Source organism: Pongo abelii, chromosome 19 (assembly GCF_028885655.2).
Source record: "Pongo abelii isolate AG06213 chromosome 19, NHGRI_mPonAbe1-v2.0_pri, whole genome shotgun sequence".
Classification (NCBI taxonomy): Eukaryota; Metazoa; Chordata; class Mammalia; order Primates; family Hominidae; genus Pongo; species Pongo abelii.
In genome coordinates this window covers 1,931,668-1,951,066 of record NC_072004.2, presented here as the reverse complement: position 1 = coordinate 1,951,066, position 19,399 = coordinate 1,931,668, and the positions used below count along the sequence as shown (strand labels likewise).

The 19,399-nt window shown below is 43.0% G+C and overlaps 1 protein-coding gene and 1 pseudogene across 2 annotated transcripts in view; both read left to right on the top strand.

The window, feature by feature from the left end:
- The window catches only part of SMG6 (SMG6 nonsense mediated mRNA decay factor), a 248,327-nt gene that overhangs the window by 158,852 nt on the left and 70,076 nt on the right, over window positions 1-19,399 (top strand).
- On the top strand, window positions 17,482-19,161 carry LOC100460100 (mitochondrial calcium uniporter regulator 1-like; annotated as a pseudogene).

The following is a 19,399-nucleotide window of genomic DNA, read 5'->3' as shown; positions in this document are numbered from 1 at the left end:
GGGCAGATCACTTGAGCTTAAGAGTTTGAGAATCACTTGAACCTGGGAGGCGGAGGTTGCAGTGAGCTGAGATCACGCCGCCGCACTGTAGCCTGGGTGGCAGAGTCTTGGTCTCAAAAAAAAAAAAAAAAAAAAAGATTATCATCTTGAGCCATCAAATTCACTGTTACTGAAATTCTTTGCCAAACCTGAAGGCAAAACAAATTTACAGTCTTTTTGTCTTAGACCAAAGGCTGTATGTTTCTTTGGTAGGTAAGGGGAACAGAGCACAGGTGACCTCCTTACTCATATCTGTTCATCTCCCAGTATGGGGTTGCCTCCTCTGAACCTAGGGCAAGGGTCAAGTCTTTGACTTGGTTTTTCCCCTGAAAGTGGTCACAAGTCTGCTCAGCATTGTTTAGGGATGTGGATGCATTGGCCCCATCACCTGCCCATCTAAAGTAAGCATGTTATGTAATCTAACAAATATTTACCACTTAGCATGTGCCAGGCATCGGAGTTCATGCTTCCACATGCTTCACTAGGTTTTACTTAAGCATATTTTTGCATTACTATTGTTTTTTGAGAATTGTAACCTCCCACATGTATTATTTTAGTTCATTTAATCATATCTTCTAGGCACTTTTTCTCCTGTTGTTTCATTATTTCAACAAAGAGAAATATTTAGGAAAGGAGTCCCTAAAGATTTTAGTTATTTTAAATATTTTTAGTTATTCAGATGCTAATCTGAATAACTAAAAGACATGGAATATGTATTGAGATTTAGATAGAGCATCATTTATCTACTCAGGAACAGTTGCAGACAGGTAGAATCTACATTGACCCAGACTTCAGGGTGGATTTTGCTTTCCAGAAACTATTCCAGTTACCAACAGTCACCTAATTGAGTTCAGAATGGATGAGTAAGAATGGATTTTCCTCTCTGTGGCTTCTTGTTTTTTGTTTTTTCTTTTATTTCTGAAGGTACATCAGCATCCTCTCTATGGCTTCTGATGCAAAGGTAAGCTATATGCTTTTTTTTTTTTTTTTTTTTTTTTGTGAAATGGAGCCTCACTCTGTCGCCCAGGCTGGAGTGCAGTGGCGCGATCTCGGCCATTTCGGCCTCCCAAAGTTTTGGGATTACAGGTGTGAGCCACTGTGCCCACCCTACATGAGGTTTTTAGAACTCAGCCTGGGCGAAACCCTGTCTTTACTAAGAAGACAAAAAAAAAAAATTAGCTGGGTGTGGTGGCACACGCCTGTAGTCCCAGCTACTCAGAAGGCTGAGGCATGAGAATCGCTTGAACCCAGGAGGTAGATGTTGCAGTGAACCGATTTCACCCCACTGATCAGCCTGGGCAACAGAGCGACAGAGAGAGACTGTCTCCAAAAAAAAAATATAAATAAATAACATAAAATGCTAACTATAATGTAACGCATCATGAGCTGGCGTGAAAACGAGAAATCTGCAGATCTTAAGAACTAAATGAACAAAATATTTCTGAAAAGTAAGCGAGTGCCAAAGCTGGCTGGTGCTTGCCCTGATGATTTCTGTCAAGCCGTGGAAGCTTTGGGCTTACTCACTAAAAACTGCTTGGACTATGGCGAGCAGGCCTGAAAGCGTGGGATGCGCCCTAGGTGAGGAATGATACAGGAGGCCCTGCCTAAAGCTGGGATTCCAGCTTTAGGAAACCTCATGGTGAGCATTTTATGACCATGAGCTAACCCTCACCTGAGTTTTTAGTCTGAATTCATACTACCTATGTACTCTGAAAAACCTTGAGCAGCAGATGGTTTAATTTAAAGTGATCTCTGTCTGACAGTGTCCCAGGGTAACCTGCAGAAGCAAAGACAAGTCCTCTCTGGAAAAAAGCAGCTTCAATTCAGGCCACAAAGAATTCCCATGGATACAGTTCCATGGAAATCAGCCCACAGCCTTTAATATACTTAAAGTAAATAATTGTCATTCCCAACAAAGCTGTCTTGTAAAGGATAAACAAAGGTGACCAGGCATGGTGGGTCATGCCTGTAAACCCACTACATAGGGAAATCAAGGCAGGAGGATCACTTGAGCTCTGGAGTTCCAGACCTGCCCAGGGAAACATGATGAGACCCCATCTCTACAAAAAGATTTAAAAGTTAATGGCCAGGTGCCATGGCTCACGCCTGTAACCCCAGCATGTTGGGAGGCCGAGGCGGGCAGATCACCTGAAGTCAGGAGTTCGAGACCAGCCTGGTCTCGAGGTCAATAAGGCGAAACCCCATCTCTACTGAAAATACAAAAATTAGCTGGGCATGGTAGCAGGCACCTGTAATCTCAGCTACTCTGGAGCCTGAGGCAGGAGAATCACTTGAACCTGGGAGGCGGATGTTGTAGTGAGCCGAGATCGCACCATCGCACTCCAGCCTGGGCAACAAGAGTGAAACTCCATCTCAAAAAAAAAAAAAAAAAAAAAAAGCCGGCTGTGGTGGCATGCACTTATAGTCCCAGCTACTTGGGAGGCTAAGGGGGGAGGATCCCTTAAGTCCAGGAGTTTCAGCCTTCAGTGAGCCATGATCCTGCCACTGCAGCCAAAACTGATTAAATTGTACACTTTAAATATGTGCAGTTTTAGTACACTTCAGTTATACCCCAGTATAGTTGTGGAGAAAAAATCTAAAAGAATACTTTTAACCCCTTTAGCTTAAAAAGATACAATTTATTATTTACTAACTACAAAATAAGAGTGAAGACGTTTTAATACCCTTTTTAAATTTTAATCAATTTATTGAGATATAATTCACATTCCATGAAGTTCAACCTTTTAAAGTACACAATTCCGTTGTTTCATTATATTCATAGAGGAATACAACAATCACCACTAATTTCAGAACATTTTCATCACCTCAAAAAGAAACCCTCTACCTATCGCGTCATCTCCATTTTCCCCTCTTCCTAGCCCCTGTCAACCACTAGTTTACTTTCAGTCTCTCTAGATTTGCCTCTTCTGCTTCTTTCATACGAATGGAATCATATAATTATGTGGCCTTTTGTATCTGGCGTCTTCTGGTTTGCTTAATGTTTTAAGGTTCATCCATGTCACAGCTCATATCAGTACTTCATTCCTTTTTATGCCTGAATCATATTCCATTATATGGTAATTCCACATTTTGTTTATCCATTCATCAGTTTCATAAACATTTAGGTTGTTTGCATTTTTTGGCTATTATGAATAATGTTGATATGAACGTTTGTGTATGAGTTTTTATGTGGACATATGTTTTCATTTCTCTTAGATACATATACCTAGAAGTAGTATTGTTTGGTCATATGGTAAACTGTGTTTAACTGTTAGAGGAACTTCCACACTAGACAGTTTTCCAAAGCAGCTGCAACATTTTACATTCTCACTAGCAGCAAATGTATGAGGGTTCAGTTTCCCCACATCTTCACCAACACTTGTTATTATTGTCTTTTTTATTTCAGCCATCCTAGTGTGTGTGAAGTTGATCTCAATTGTGATTTTCACTTGCATTTCTCAGTAACTAATGATGTTGAACAGCTTTTCATGTGTTCAGTGGCTATTGGTATTTCTTTGGAATACTGTTCAAATATTTGCCTACTTTTTTTTTTTTTTTTTTTTTTTGAGACAGTGTTTTGCTCTTGTTGCCCAGGCTGGAGTACAATGGCACGATCTTGGTTCACCACAACCTCCGCCTCCCAGGTTCAAGCAATTCTCCCGCCTCAGCCTCCCAGGTAGCTGGGATTACAGGCATGTGCCACCAAGCCTGGCTAATTTTTTGTATTTTTAGTAGAGACGGGGTTTCTCCATGTTGGTCAGGCTGGTCTCGAACTCCTGGCCTCAGGTGATCCGCCCACCTCAGCCTCCCAAAGTGCTGGGATTACAGACGTGAGCCACCGTGCCTGGCCATATTTGCCTACTTTTAAAATTAGGTTGTCTTTTATTGTTGAGTTGTAGGAGTTCATAGATAGATAGATTACATTGAGTTGTAGGAGTTCATAGATACATAGATAGATAGATAGACAGACAGACAGGGTCTCACTGTGTTGCCCAGGCTGGTTTTGAACTCCTGGGCTCCAGCGATCCTCCTGCCTTGGCCTCCCAAAGTGCTGGGATTACAGGCATGAGTCACCACACCCAGCCTTGAGTTGCAGGAGTTCTTTATAGATTCTGGATACAAGTCCATTATCAGGTAAATGATTTACAAATATTTTATCCCTCCTGTGATTTGATTGTCTTTGCACTTTCTTGAATGTTTTAATTTTTACGAAGTCCAATTAATCTGGTTTATTTTATTTTGTTACTTCTGCTTTGGTGTTATGAAGACATTTTTAAACAATAAGGACTGGGAGAAGCTGGTGCGCACCTGTATTCCCAGCCACTTGGGAGGCTGAGACAGGAGGATTGCTGGAGCCCAGCATTGGAGTCCAGCCGTAGTGAGATCGTGTCCCCCTGCCAAAAACAAAAACAAAACAGAGTTTATCACCAAATATCCTCACTAAACGAAGTTTCTTCTACCTGAAGTACATACTTTAGAAAAGTATCCTAGATTCCAAAGAAATGGTGAACAATGCTTGTAACTATAAAATTGGATCAGATTGATTACAAAAGAACCATGGAGTTAAAAGCTTCCTTAGAAGACATCGGGGCCAGTCTCTTATCTAACGAGAAAATAGTCTTCCAGTCTTGTCAATGGCCTCTGCTCCAGATGCTTCCCGAGAATTTACTCTATTATGAGACAGTCGCTATAAAAATTCATCCTCAGGCTGAGTGAGGTGGCTTGTGCCTGTCATCTCAGCACTTTGGGAGGCCAAGGTAGGAGGATCACTTGAGCCCAGGAGTTCAAGACCAGCCATGCAACATAGCAAGACCCTGCCTCTACAAAAAATTTTTTTAAAAATTAGCGGGTATGGTGTGCACACCTGTGGTCCTAGCCATTCAAGTGACTGAGGCAGGAGGATCACTTGAGCCCAGGATTTCCAGGTTACAGTGAGCTGTGATTGTGCCACTGCACTCCAGCCTGGGTGACAGAGCAAGACTGCATCTCTAAAAGAAAAAAAAGTTCCTTCTCAAACTGAACACAGCCTGCCTTCCTGTAATTCCTACTTAATACTTTTTAAAAAGTTTTCTCAAAATCACAAAGTCTGTTTTTTCTATATCTGACACACCTTAGTTATACTTGAAATTCTCTTTACGTTTTCTTTTCTCTAAGCTAAACAAACCAGTGCAATCAAATAGATGCTTGGCCAGTGCTGCGAAATATTATAGGACTTTATGTAATGATGCAGTGTTTAATACTGTAATGATGGAAAGTTACTATTTCCGCACCATCCTTTATGGTAGCCACTGGCCACATGTGACTTTTGAATACTTGAAATGTGGCTAGTGCAACAGAAAAACAAATCTTAATGTAATTAAATTGAAATACCCACATGTGGCTAGTGGCTACTGTATTAAACACTGCAATTCTAGATCATTCTCCTGGCCAGATTTCTTTGTGCCACTACCAGCAGCATCAGATTCACCTGGGAACTTGTAATGTTTTAGGCCCTACCTCAGCCTTTTGAATCATGAGCAGTTGAGGGTGGTGCCCAGCAGTCTCATTGAACAAGCTCTCCAGGTGATTCCAATGCACTAATACTTGAAAGGCAATTCCAGTTTGTCAAGGCTTCTGTAAAAAGCAGTGCTCAGACAAGGTCTGACATGCATGGATTTCACCTAAAGACAGCTTCAATGGCTTTTTTTTTAAAAATTGAATACTACTTTCTAAATAATGCATTGACTGCATGTTATAAAAATGAATACAATGTGGATATGAAGAATTTTTTTTTATTTTCTTGAGATGGAGTCTCTCTCTGTCACCCAGGCTGGAGTGCAGTGATGCAATCTCGGCTCACTGCAACCTCCGCCTCCCAGATTCAAGTGATTCTCCTGCCTCAGCCTCCCGAGTAGCTGGGACAACAGGTGCGTGCTACCACGCCCGGCTAATTTTTTTGCATTTTTAGTAGAGACAAGGTGTCACCGTGCTAGCCAGGATGGTCTCAATCTTCTGACCTCAGGATCCACCCACCTCGGCCTCCCAAAGTATTGGGATTACAGGTGTGAGCCATCGCACTCGGCCTGGGTATGAAGAATTTTAAAAAATTAAGTGCCAGGCCAGGTGCAGTGGCTTACGCCTGTAACCCCAGCACTTTGGGAGGCTGAGGCATGCAGATCACTTGATATCAGGAGACCAGCTTAGGCAGCATGGCAAAACCCCGTCTCTACTAAAAGTACAAAAACTAGTTGGGCATGGTGGCACATGCCTGTGGTCCCAGCTACTTGGGAGTTTGAGGTGGGAGAATCACTGGAGCCTGGGAGGCAGAGGTTGCAGTGAGCAGAGGTCTCACTGCTGCACTCCAGCATGGGTGACAGAGTGAGACCCTGTCTCAAAAATAAAGTGCCCGTTACAGTTTTAAAAAAATTGGTTAACAGGCAGTTTCCCAGCTGGGCATGGTGGCTCATGCCTGTAATCCCAGCACTTTGGGAGGCTGAGGTGGGAGGATCACATGAGCTCAGGAGTTCGAGAGCAGCCTGGGCAACATGGTGAAACCCCATCTCTACTAAAAATACAAAACTTAGCCAGGTATGGTGGCACGCGCCTGTAATCCCAGCTACTTGGGAGGCTGAGGCAGGAGAATCGCTCGAACTCAGGAGGTAGAGGTGACAGTGAGCCAAGATCACACCACTGCACTCCAGCCTGGGTGACAGAGCGAAACTCCATCTCAAAAAAAAAATTTGTTTTTTAAAGGTCTTGGCACAGTGGCTCACACCTGTAGTCTCAGCACTTTGGGAACCAAGGCAGACAGATCACTTGCGGTCAGGAGTTCAAGACCAGCCTGGCCAACATGGCGAAACCCCGTCTCTACTAAAAATACAAAATTAGCCAGGCATGGTGGCGCACGTCTGTGATCCCAGCTCCTTGGGAATCTGAGGCTGGAGAATCGCTTGATGCTGGGAGGCCGAGGTTGCAGTGAGCTGAGATCGCGCCACTGCACTCCAGCCTGAGTGACAGAGTGAGACTCCGTCTCAAAAAAAGAAAAAAGCAGGCACTTTTCCGTAAGTTTCACACGGTCTTATAGTACTAGAACCCTGAGCTCTTGATTGTCAGTCTGGCGTGCTTTCCATCTCTTAGGCTGTTTCATGAAATAGGCCTCACTGTTTGGTTTGGTGTCTCCCAGAAGATAAAAATCTGGTTCCTTGGTATTTATTTTACCTACCCCATTTGGGGGCTGTTTCTTCTGCCTTTTCTTGCACAACTTCCCCATTGTTAGGTGCCTCTGTAGTCACTCCCAATACCCTGGAAACATCTCCCTTTTTTAGGGTTTAACAGACTTCACCTGTATAGTTACCTTCTTTTAATATGACTTGTCCTGTTATGCTTGAAACCTAGAAGAGGAGCTGGCTTGTTCTGCTGGCCTTGAGCCAGATGTCATAACTTCAGGCAGTGCCACGCTACACATCTCCAGCAGTTTGGAATGGAGAACAGAGTTAGAGATAAGATCAGCAGCTTTAGGTGATGGCTTTGTTTCAAATAAACCATACATGACCCAAGCCTCCACTTCAAATGGGGAATGAAATTGCTTTATCCTTTGACAGCTTGCTCTATGAAATACATTTATCTTCACTTAATTGCTTTAGATCCCAAGAGGCTACATACAGTCATTTCTAGGAGATAATTATATCAAATTTTAAAAATATGTGACTGTGGATATGAATATGTAACTGCAATGGACAGGGAGGGAGAGAGGTGGGGGAAACCAAAAGTCCTGCTGAACTTGCTGGTAAGTTTCCATTCTTATTCTTAGAGTTTCCTTGGGTCATAGACCACTTACTCTCTGAATCTGCTGATTCAGATGTGGGGTCCTTTGTACCCCGTGCTGCTAGGGTTAAAGCGTCTCATCTACTACCCATATAGCTGGATAGTGTTTTGCTCAGTCTCCTCCTGAAACTGGGAGGGGTCAGGCTGGTGGCGGACTTCCGGTTATATGTCTTCATTTAGTCCGGCTGGGCACAGTCTGTCTACACTGTAGGCCGCAGCCACTGGGGATTCTGGTTAGTGGCAGCTGAGAACCAGCAAACTTGTTGATTTTAAAACATGACTATTTAGATGTCAGGGATAAACTTCCTGTAGATGGGGGACAGGCTTCTTTATCTTGGTGTGTTTGAGTATCCAGTTCTCATTTCCCTAACCTTTATATTTGAAAAAATCTAAAGCTTTCACTGTCATTTTCACTAATCCCAGCCACTGCCTACCTTTACCATACATTTTTTTCTTCTTTCTGAAATTCCAGGGTGTTTGGTTTTTTTTCCTGCCTCCTACTAAATAACTGTATTTCCATGTTGTGATATAACAACTCCTTCAAGACCAAAGGCATTTTCTAGGTGTGGACACAGTTCTGGGCCATCGCTCAGCTCTTTCTGTCTGCATCTGCCTTTAAGACTACACACTGGACAATTAGATTGTGAGCTCCGTGATACTACTCTCCGACCGCCATCCCCAAGTGTCTAGTGTGGTGCTCATGTCTTATGAGGGCTGTGTGAGGAAGAGCTAGTGAGGCCTAGCTGAATGACATGGTTGACAGGCACTCCTGCTGTAAAGACAAGGAAGATCTGACTTGGAGATACAGAGGACATTTGGATTCTGTACTAAGGTCCATGAATATCTAAGCCAGCTTGGGGGTGGGGGATGTGCCAAAACCAATCAAGGTGGGCTGACTGAATCAGAGAATCTATAGAGCCAAAGACTTTCAATTCCCATCAAGTTCTTTCAAGACCTAGTCCCATGGCGCTTTCTGCTTGCTGGGGTCATTCTCCAGGTGTCTTTTATCCCTTCCTTCTCACTTAATCAGGGTCAGCCACACTCCTCAGTTCACTGAGAGGGAAGTGTTGCCTTTTCTTTTAAACTCCTCCCCAAGAAACCTGACAGCTGTGATGAGTAAGCCCATTTGCATTTGAAAAGGTCATGCTGGCGTGCCTCTAAGGGAAATCTGCAGCAAGTACTGTCACATCATTTCTTGGAGTCACATCAAGGAGTTTTTTTAAGGAATTACACTTTAGCTCACATCTAAAACATGAGCACCTGAATAGCAGCCTGTGGGGGTCATCAAGGTTAGGGTGTTTGTTCTAGTGTGTTTCTTTTGAGCTAGAAAAACATTTCTCCATATATCACCACTTTTGGTACTCCCTTCTGGAGAGTTGCTTTTCTCCTGCCTACCTGTTAGTGTGGTAGTAGTAACCTGTACCAAGAAGCTTTCTGTGGTTAGTAACCTTGTCAAACCATTTATTTTAGCTGGATCCTTTTTTTGAGTCAGGGTCTCACTCTGTCACCCAGGCTGGAGTGCAGTGGCGGGATCTGCGCTCACTGCAACCTCCACCTCTTGAGTTCAAGTAGCGATCCTCCTACCTCAGCCTCCAAGGTAGCTGGGACTACAGGCGTGTGCCACCATGCCCGGCTAATTTTTTTATTTTTTATTTTTATTTTTTGTAAAGAAGAGGTCTCACCATATTGCCCAGCCTGTTCTTGAACTCCTGGCTCAAGCAGTCCTCCTGCCTCGGCCTCCCAAAGTGCTGAAATTACAGGCGTGAGCTATCATGCCTGACCTTAATTTGATCTTCTTTCAGGAGCAGAACATGCCTGTTTTTTCTTGTGTTTTATTTAATAAAAAGAACATACCAAACTTATGTAAAGACTTACCAAGAAGGATAATTGAAATTCTGGTGTCTTTAGACAAAAAAGCTTAAAAAAAAAAAAAAAAGGAAAAAAAGGTGAGGCCTTTTCAGGGATTGAATCATCTTTGGTGCATTTTTTGGTGAATTCCATGAATGCAACTATTTTGGTGTATTCAGTAAAGTTTTCCCTGAGTTTGACTTAGGACTCTGTGTGCGTATGCGTGTGTATGTTGAACATATGTGTCTGTTCCTCTGGAAAGATCATTAAATCCAAATTCTGAATAGGGAAATGGAGACTTTCCAAGGAGTGTCAGGAGCAGGCGAAAAGAAAACATTTTGCCACAGATATTTAGAATCAATGAGATAGATGAGATAGGAATGAAGAAATGCCATGATTTACTTCTATTTCTTAGAGCTCACTGTGTGGTTGACTGATAACAGTCACTAGCCACATTTGTCTACTTAAATTAATTGGCCAGGCGCAGTGAGTCATGCCTGTAATCCCAGCACTTTGGGAGGCTGAGGTCAGGAGTTCGAGACCAGCCTGGCCAACATGGTGAAACCCCATCTCTGCTAAAAACACAAAAATTAGCCAGGCATGGTGTGCATGCCTGTAATCCCAGCTACTCAGGAAACTGAGACATGAAAATCGCCTGAACCCCAGGGCGGAGGTTTCAGTGAGCCAAGATCACACCACTGCACTCCAGCCTGGGTGACAGAGCGAGACTCTGTCTAAAAAAAAATATGTATATATTTATATGTGTATATATACACATACAGACACACACACGCATAAATATATATATAGGCTAGGTGTGATATCTCATGCCTGTAATCCCAGCACTTTTGAGAGGCCAGTGTGGGAGGATTGAGCCCAAGAGTTCAAGACCAGCCTGGACAACATAGCGAGATTCCATCTCTACAAAAAATTTAAGTTAGCTGGGCATGGTGGTAGCACCTGTAGTCCCAGCTACTCAAAGGGCTAAGGTGGGAAGATTGCTTGAGCCTGAGAGGTTAAGGCTACAGTGAGCCGTGATTGCATCACTGCACTCCAGCCTGGGTGACAGAGCGAGAACCCTGTTTCAATCAATCAGTCAAAACTTAGTTAATTAAAATTAAATAAAATTGAAAAATCAGTTCTTCAGTCACACTAGTCACATTTCAAGTGGTCAGTAACCACATGAGACTAATGGGTACTGTATTGTCAAGCATAATATAGAACATTTCCATTATTGCCATAAGGTTCTCTCAGACAGCTTTGCTTTGTGATCAAGTCACTAAGTATAACTCAGTTATTAAGATTGGGGTTGATGGGGGTGGACGGGGAAAGAGGAGATGTTGGGCAAAGGATACAGAGTTTTTATTAGACAAGAGGAGTAGGTTCTTGTGATCTGTTGTACAGCATGGTGACTAGAGTGAATAATGCATATTTCAAAGTAGCTTAAAGAATAGATTTTTAATGTTCTCACCACAAATAAATAAGTATATGAGATGGTGAATGTGTTACATAGCCCAGTTTGATTGTTCCACATGTATACATTTATCAAAACATCACATTGTGCTTCATAAATATATACAATTACTATTTGTCAATTTAAAATAAAACTATTAGGCTGGGTGCAGTGGCTCATGCCTGTAATCCCAGCACTTTGGGAGGCCAAAGCAGGTGGATCACCTGAGGTCAGGAGTTTGAGACCAGCCTCACCAACATGGCAAAACTCCACTTCTACTAAAAATACAAAAATTAGCCAGGCGTGGTGGCTCACGCCTGTAATCCCAGCTAGTCAGGAGGCTGAGGTAGGAGAATCACTTGAACCCAGGAGGCAGAGGTTGTAATGAGCTGAGTTCGTGCCACGGAACTCCAGCCTGGGTGACAGAGTGAGACTCTGTCTCAAAAAAATAAATAAATTAAAATAAAACTTTTCAAAAAAGGTCTGGGATGATGACAGGGAGAATATTGAGAGAGAGGTGCTAGGATTTGAATAGCTGAAGCCATTTAATTAGGAATGAATCAGCATCAGAAGCCACGGACTTCAAAGAGTGGAAAATTACAAGATTCCTACTGAGATCATTTAGTGGTGTATTTAGCAGGTTTCAGAATATTATCTCCAACATGATCAATTTTCATGGCCTTCTATAAGGAATTTGTCTATTCTTATAAACAGCCTCCTTTCATAGACTTCTTAAAAAGTTATTTTGTCTTTATCTTTATGCCTTCATTGTTAACATTTGCTTTTCCAGTCTCAGTGTTTCATTTTCATTGATAAAACTTTACATCAGCATTTTCCATAGTGCTATCATAATGTATTATTTCATTTGATTTCCACTACAGTTCTAGGAGGCATTATCTTTTTTTTTTTTTTTTTTTTTTTTTTTTGAGATGGGGTCTCGCTCTTATCGCCCAGGCTCCCAGGTTGTAGGCACGATCTCGGCTCACTGCAACCTTCACCTCTTGGGTTCAAGCAATTCTCCTGCCTCAGCCTCCCAAATAGCTGGGATTACAGGCGTGCACCACCATGCCCAGCTAGTTTTTGTATTTTTAGTAGAGATGGGGTTTCACCATATTGGACAGGCTGGTCTCGAACTCCTGACCTCGTGATCCACCCACCTCGGCCTCCCAAAGTGGGCATTATCACATTTTACAGCTGAGAAGATTAAGACTTAGACTGATTTATCTGAGATCATATGGCAATACTAGGTCAGAACCCAGAACTATCATTTTGTATTAGATTTAGGTGAATAAGAGGCCTAAACATACAGTTTCATCCTCTTACATCAAGAGTCTAGACATAGGCAGTCCAGGGCTAGTGTTCAGGCTCTACCACTTGGCTTCCCCAAGTTGGCAGACACTAGAGCCTCCAGCTCAGTATACAACATCCTGTAATGTGGTCCCATCCCAAGATGGTTAGTAGAGCATCAGCAGGCAGATTAATGGAGGAAGAAAACAGAAAGGGTATGCCCCATACATTTAAAGCGACTTCTTCAAGGTTTTACGTAAAAGTTCTATTTACATCTCAAGAGTCACATGGCTATCCTAGCTGCAGAAAAGGCTGAAAATATGGTCACCTGGCTGGCAGAAATGTACCCAGCTATTAGCCACACGTGTTAGCACGTACCTGTAATCCTAGCTACTCTAGAGGCTGAGGCAGGAGGATCACTGGAGCCCAGGAGTTCAAGGCTGCAGTAAGCCATGATCATGCCGCTGTATCCCATCCCTGGGTGACATATTGAGACACTGTGTCTAAAACACACTCACGCACTCATGCTCTTAGCTAAAAATCAAAGTTATTTTGCTAAAGAAGGGAAGACTGGATTGGGAGGTAACTAGCAAACTCTGCTCCAACAGGTGTTTTGATATTTGGTCTAGTGCTTTCCCACTGTTTCATATTGTCTCTGACTTGTTATGGAGGCTGCCATTTTTTCCAAAGAATTAAACAGAAGTTCTCTCTCTCCCAGATGAATACTTACAATAAAAGCTACAGTTTACTGAGGACTTCCTTTGTCTTAGATATTATTCTAAGAATTTTACATTTTTAAACTTTTTTTTCCCCCCAGACGGAGTCTCGTTCTGTCACCCATGCTGGAGTGCAGTGACGCCATCTCACTCACTGCAGCCTCTGTCTCCCGGGTTCAAGTGATTCTCCTGCCTCAGCCTCCCAAGTATCTGGGACTACAGGCATGCGCCACCACGTCCAGCTAATTTTTGTATTTTTAGTAGAGACGGGGTTTCACCATGTTGACCAGGCTGGTCTCGAATTCCTGGCCTCAAGTAATCCACCTACCTTGGCCTCCCAAAGTGCTGGGGTTACAACATGGTGAATCCCCATCTCTACAAAATATGCAAAAATTGCCCAACGTGGTAGCACATGCCTGTAGTCCCAGCTTTTTGGGGGGTGAGGCAGGGACATTGCTTGAGCCTGGGAGGTTGAGGCTGCAGTGAGCTGTGTTCCCACCACCCTGAGTGACAAAATGAGACCCTGTTTCAACAACAACAAAAGGCAGTATATTTAATGTGCCTTCGTTTTTCTCTTCACTGTCCCCTTTCTTCTTCTGTCACTCTCTCAGACCTGAGGCTAGGAAAAGAGATTGACATGCTTTAGGTTTTTAGAAAGTTTAGTTCCTGTACCTCATGTAGGAACTTGCATGAGAAAATTGTGCTGGGGAGTTAATGAGATGTCTGCAGAGAATCCAGAGGCTCAAAGTTTCTGTATCTTGTTAATATAAATTTGATTTCCAAATACAATTTTGTATTTTCTCTTCACTCCCACTCCCTCTGGTACTGTTATGAGTTGTAACAGGTAAGAGCACCATCCATTGATCGTCGCACACCTCTTCCCCCATAGACAACTCAGTGAGACCGGGGCTTGAATTTGCAGTCCACATGTAGCCTGGGCTTCTCTGCCAGGGTGACACATCTGCTGTTAAGTTGCTCTGAGGCTTGACTTCTCGCGTTCATTCAACATTAGATATTTATTGAACGCTTACTATTTACCAGGCATTCACAGTGCTAGGGATTTTGTGGTGAATGAGACAGGCATAGTCTCTTACCTCACGGATTTTACATTCCAGTTATGGGGATACAGAGCAAACAAGTAAAGAAATAAATAAGCAAAATAAATTCACTGGGCATGGTGGCTCATGCCTGTAATCCCAACACTTTGAGAGGCCAAGGCAGGAGGATTGCTCGAGTTCAAAAGTTCCTTTTTTTTTTTTTTTTTTTTGAGACAGAGTCTCGCTCTGTCACCCAATGCTGGAGTGCAGTGGTGCCATCTTGGCTCACTGCAACCTCCGCCTCCTGGGTTGAAGGGATTCGCCTGCCTCAATCTCCCAGGTAGCTGGGATTACAGGTGCCCACCACCACACCCGGCTAATTTTTGTATTTTTAGTAGAAACGGGGTTTTACCATGTTGGCCAGGCTGGTCTTGAACTTGTGTCCTCAAGTGATCTGCCTGCCTTGACCTCCTAAAGTGCTAGAATTACAGGCGTGAGCCACCATGCCCGGCTGATTGGTTTTTATTGATTTGCAAATCTGAATATGAATCTTTGTCAGCTATGTGTGTTGTGGATCACCCAGTTTATAATTTAATTTTAAATTTATTTACAGCATTTTCTTAGCATAAAAATTTGTGTGACAAATCAGCCATTTCCTTTCTGGTTTATGTCTTATTTAAGAAATCCTTTCTGGCTGGGCACGGGGGCTCATGCCTGGAATCCCCCAGCATTTTGGGAGACCGAGGTAAGCAGATCACAAGGTTAGGAGTTCAAGACCAGCCTGGCCAATATAGTAAAACCCAGTCTCTACTAAAAATACAAAAGTTAGCTGGGCGTGGTGGCCAGGCACCTGTAGTCCTAGCTACTCGGGAGGCTGAGGCAGGAGAATCGCTTGAACCCGGGAGGCAGAGGTTGCAGTGAGCTGAGATTGCACCACTGCACTCCAGCCTGGGTGACAGAGCAAGACTCCGTCTCAAAAAAAAAAAAAAAAAAAAATCATTTCTGAGTGTGCAATATTGGCCATATATTGCTAAATGTTGAAGCTAGGCGATGATAGCAGGTTTATTTATTACACTAGTCTCTCCTTTTATATATGTTTGAGATTTCCATAATAATGTTTGAAAATTTCCAAAATAAAATTTTCCAAGATTTTAATTCCATCTTGTTGAATTAAAACAAGACCACTGGCATGCATTTAATAGCAAATATGCTTAAAGTTTTATTGTATATAAAAATCAATTGTCTTAATAATAAGCCAGAGTTTATAATTTGGTGAGATAAAAGGGTTACTTTTATCTCTGTGCAAGACTTTGTCATTTGATCTTTTTTTAAAGATGGAGTCTTGCTCTTGTCGCCCAGGCTGGAGTGCAGTGGCGCAATTTCGGCTCACTGCAACCTCTGCCTCCTGGGTTCAAGCGATTCTCCTGCCTCAGCCTCCTGAGTAGCTGGGATTACAGGCATCTGCCACCATGCCCAGCTAATTTTTGTATTTTTAGTAGAGACGGGTTTTACCATGTTGGCCAGGCTGGTGTCGAACTCCTGACCTCAGGTGATCCACCTCACTCGGCCTATTTGATGTTTTTTTTTTTTAAACCACTTGGTTGTTAGGTTAAAATATTACCAAGAATAATTGCAATTTTACATGAAAAAAAAGGAAACCTTACATACCCTGAGGTCATAAAGAATATATACCAACATATTTTTCTTCTAAAAGTTTTAGTTTTACTTTAAGTTTTTCTTCTGAATATTTGGTTTTTGTTTTGGTTTTATATTTACATCTTTGTTCCATTTGGAATTTATTTTGTAAAGCAGGTTTCCCTGTTCCTAGTCCTCTGTTCTGTTCCATTGAGCCGGTGAGCAATTGCCATATTTACAATATTTAGTCTTCCCATCCATGAACATGATATATTGTTAATTTATTCAGGTCTTCTTTTATGCCTTTCAAGGATGTTTTGTAATATTTCCCATAAAACCCTTGCACAGATTTTGTTACCAATTTAAGTATCATATTTTCTAGTTAACTCTTAATGGTATGAATATAAACGCTGTTTCTTTTTTTTGAGATGGAGTCTCGCTCTTTCGCCCAGGCTGGAGTGCAGTGGTGCTATCTCAGCTCACTGCAAGCTCCGCCTCCCAGGTTCACGCCATTCTCCTGCCTCAGCCTCCCGAGTAGCTGAGACTACAGGCGCCCGCCACCACGCCCGGCTAATTTTTTGTATTTTTTAGTAGAGACGGGATTTCACCATGTTAGCCAGGATGGTCCTGACCTCGTGATCCACTCGCCTCAGCCTCCCAAAGTGCTGGGATTGATTACAGATGTGAGCCACCGCCCCCAGCCTAAGTGCTGTTTCTTTATCTTCATCTTACATCTATCAACTTTACTGAACTGTCTTGTTAGTTCTATAATAGTAACCATAATGATAGAAATTCTGTGTTTCTAACTTTAATAGCAATGCTTCTAAAGTTACATTATTAAATCTACTTGTCATAGATTTCTTTTTTTTTTTTTTTTTTGAGACAGAGCCTTGCTCTGTCACCCAGGCTGGAGTGCAGTGGCATGATCTCGGCTCATTGCAACCTCCACTTCCTGGGTTGAAGCGATTCTCCTGTCTCAGCCTCCCGAGTAGCTGTGGTTACAGGAGCGCACCACCATGCCAGGCTGATTTTTTTATTTTAAGTAGAAACAGGATTTCACCATGTTGGCCAGGCTGGTCTCGAACTCCTGACCTCAAGTGGTCTGCCCGTCTCAGCCTTGCGAAGTGCTGGGATTACAGGTGTGACCAACCATGCCTGGCTCATAGATTTCTGATAAGTGTATCTTGTCAGGTTAAGACCATTCGCTTCTATTCCTAGATTGCTGAGTATTTTTTTTAAATCACAAATAAGGGCTGAATTTTACTAAGTATTTTTTCTTAATCTGTTGATGATCGTGTAGTTTTCTTTTTAACCTGTTTATATGGGGTTACACATTAATAATTTTTTAAAAATAGGTTCTTATTCCCATTGCCCAGGCTGGAGTACAGTGGTGCGATTATGCTCACTGCAGCCTCGACCTCCCTGGGCTTGCCCCTCCCACCTCAGCCTCCTGAGTAACTGAGACTATGGGCATGCGCCACCACACCTGGCTACTTTTTTGTATTTTTAACAAAGATGGGGTTTCGCCATCCCAGGCTCAAGTGATCCGCCTGCCTTGGCTTCCCAAAATGCTGGGATTACAGGTGTTAGCCACCCCCACCCAGCCCAGTAATACAATTCTAATTTAAAACTATCATTGTCTTCCTAAAATAGTCCAGTGTACTCTCCCAAACTTCAAAATGAGCATATTCTTGACTCATAGTTGTTTCATGGGAGATAACATATTTATTTCATTTTCTTAAAGGTTTTTACTCTGCTGCTTGCATGCCATTTTCTTTCCTTCTCTCTCTCTCTCTCTCTCTCTCTTTTTTTTTTTTTTTTTTGCGTCTTGCTCTGTCACCCAGGCTAGAGTGCAGTGGCACGATCTCGGCTCAGTGCAGCCTCCACCTCCTGGGTTCAAGTGATTCTCCCATGTCAGTCTCCCAAGTAGCTGGGACTACAGGTGCACGCCACCAAGCCAGGCTAATTTTTGTATTTTTAGTAGAGACGGGGTTTCACCACGTTGGTCAAGCTAGTCTCAAACTCCTGACCTCAAGTGATCCACCTGCCTTGGCCTCCCAAGGTGCTGGGATTACAGGCATGAGCCACCGTTCTGGGCCTCAGGTTTACAATAGTGGGTATACAATGCTTGGAGAGGCTGTTAGAATAACAAATCAGCAGGATAGTGGCGTACAGAATAAAGCATAAGGCAGTTAGAGTGGCGTGTAGGTTAGTACCGTTGAAATCAGAATCCGGTGGTTTTTAATCTAACTCTAGAGCTATCCTGTCCAATACAACTTTTCTGCAGTGGTGAAAGTGTTCTGCTTGACACTGTCTAGTATGGTAACTATGGCCACATGTAGCTGTTGAGCACATGAAATGTGGCTGGTCTACCTGAAGAAATGATTTTTTTTAATTGTGGTAAAATATACACATCGTAAAATTTACCATTTCATGCCCTCACTGCACTTGGCCGCCGCCGCTCCGTGCCGGCAGCCTGGGAGCTGGGAGCACTCGTGCCTTGGGTATGCCGCCCCACTGGCTGGACGCAGCGGCGCGTGGATGTGCCCGTGGGGCCTTGCCCCGGGCATCGCTGCTGCTGCCAGCGCCCTTTGCCCATGCCTCGGCATGGCGCCCATACTCACTTCCTGCAGGAGTCTGCTGGAGACCTGCAGCTGGAGCACAGAAGGAGAGATTTGAGCTCTTCTGGGAGCAGGAAGCTCTCCTTTGACACGCGTTCTTTAGTGTGCTTTCTGGAAGACCATGGGTTTGCTACTCAGCAAGCAGAAATTGTTGTGTCTGCATTGGTCAGGGTCCTGGAGGCCAACATGGGCACCGCCTACAAAGACATGGCCGCCAAGATGCGGCAGGAGACCGCTCTTCAGCAAATAACGTCTCAGACTGTGAATGTGAAAAACGGTATGATTGCTTTGGAGAAGAATGGATTTTCAGCCCTCAGAGCAGAACATGAGAAAATAAAACTCAAACAACATCAGTTAAAACAAGTAATGGATGAAGTGATTAAAATCTGAACAGATACTAAATTAGGCTTCAACCTAGAAAGGAGCAGAGTAAAAGAATTGTATTCGTTGAATGAAAGGAAGCTGCTGGAATTGAGAACAGAAATAGTGACATTGCATGCCCAGCAAGATCGGGCCGTCACCCAGAGAGATAGGAAGATAGAAACTGAGGATGCTGGCCCCAAAACCATGCTTGAGTCACACAAGCTTGATAGTATTAAATATTTAGCAGGGTCTATATTTACATGCCTAACAGTAGCTCTGGGATTTTATCACCTGTGGATCTAATAAAGTGTCTATTTAAAGAGGGGGAAGAAAAGGATTTACCATTTCAACAATTTTTTTTTCTTCTTCTTCTTCTTCTTCTTCTTCTTCTTCTTCTTATTATTATTATTATTATTATTATACTTTAGGCTGTATGGTACATGTGCACAACGTGCAGGTAAGTTACATATGTATACATGTGCCATGCTGGTGCACTGCACCCACCAACTCGTCATCTAGCATTAGGTATATCTCCCAATGCTATCCCTCCCCCCTCCCCCCACCCCACAACAGTCCCCGAAGTGTGATGTTCCCCTT